Below are 1,480 nucleotides of genomic sequence, written 5' to 3' on the forward strand. Positions count from 1 at the left end.
TCCAGGACAGTAAGTCCCCCGGGGTCACGGTCGCGCCGTCGGCGGGTTTGGAGCGAGGCGGGAAGGGCCAGAGAGGATCGAAACGGACCCTCGGGCGGCTCTGCGCACCAGCGAATTTTTCAGTTCAAACTTAAGTCCCGCCAGTCAATTTGCATCGTATCAAGTAATTGTAATAAATCAGTTCACGCGCACCACTGACAGGTTGTCAGCGTACCACTGGCGGGACCCGTACCGCAGCTTGGGAACCGCTGGTCTAGAGGCAAAAGGAATCAAAACTCGTGGAAGAGGCGATATTTTGTATTAGACCAACCAGATATTTGCAAGCAAATTCTTTTATTTCTTCGCAAGCTTTCGGGCACGCTCGCCCTTCATCGGGCATAGGAGAGAGCAAGACTGTAAAAGTTCTCCGAGGTAGAAATGAAAATTTGTATTTCACAGGGGAGCCGAAGGTGTTTAGGTAAAGTCTCCTGTTTGGAGCAGTTCATTTTATCTCTGCCTAGCCGCGGCCCAGTGGTTGGCAACCTCTGGCCTTGAGCAGTGGTTTTCAACCCAGGGTCCGCGGATGCTGGGGGTCTGCAGACTATGTGTAAGGGGTCTGCGAAAGATGACTACGTTCAGTCAAAAGTATGTGACTACCCACACTTACCATTCAGAGATGTCTGCAGCTCCATTCCAGTATTTTTAGGGGTCCACTAGTGAAAAAAGGTTGAAAACCGCCGGCCTAGAGTTGACGTCCTTTGTACTTCTATAGAGGCAAGGTAGTCTCATGGAGGACACTGGTGTGCGAGCTCGAGGGTCGTAGTTTCCTGATGGCTTTAACCTGTTCTCAACAACATGCAACACCCTGCTGTGAGGTGTGGTGGCTATCAGCTCAGAGACACCGAGTTATGGTTTTGCAGTCTGCATAACCAAAGTGGTTAGTCTCTTAGCAGCCTGCTCTTCTTCTCTCAGGAAACTCGTCTGTTTCCTGAGTTTCAGGAGCTTATGCCATGGCAGGTTTATCTCCTCCTTAGGAATAGGACTCACTCAGACATGAAGTAGAGAAATTACCATCCGCCCCTTGACAGTGCCGTCCTTGTGCTTGCTTTTCTTTTTATTTCCCATTGTCGCATCTTCTTTTGGGCCACAGGACTAGGGCAAGTCCTGGGGGTGTATCTTCCTTCACGTATTTGCTTTCTGGATTAGTGAAATGAATCTCGCATACTCTGGAACCGATACGTCAGTAGATTCTTCTGCTCTCCCTGTTGCAGTCCTGAGCTGACCAGACTCGCTGTGGGAGACAGGACTGCATGCAGAAACAGAACAGCGGCGCGCTCCTCCGTCTCCAGGTCCTCGCGGAGCTCAGATGGAAGCTTACGACCCCTTAATCTAGCCGCCATGAGAGGAGGGAACCGGCCGATCGGCGCCAGTTCTTCACTCTCCCGAGCATATCGTAGGCATCGGGCACGCTCCCGGGTGAAGGTCAGGTTCGGTTCGCCCG

At 51.7% G+C, this 1,480-nt stretch overlaps 1 protein-coding gene across 1 annotated transcript in view; it reads left to right on the forward strand.

The window, feature by feature from the left end:
* The window catches only part of TSN (translin), a 10,186-nt gene that overhangs the window by 905 nt on the left and 7,801 nt on the right, over positions 1–1,480 (forward strand). The window lies entirely within an intron of this gene.

This window comes from Alligator sinensis, unplaced genomic scaffold, assembly GCF_000455745.1.
Source record: "Alligator sinensis unplaced genomic scaffold, ASM45574v1 scaffold1133_1, whole genome shotgun sequence".
Taxonomy (NCBI): Eukaryota; Metazoa; Chordata; order Crocodylia; family Alligatoridae; genus Alligator; species Alligator sinensis.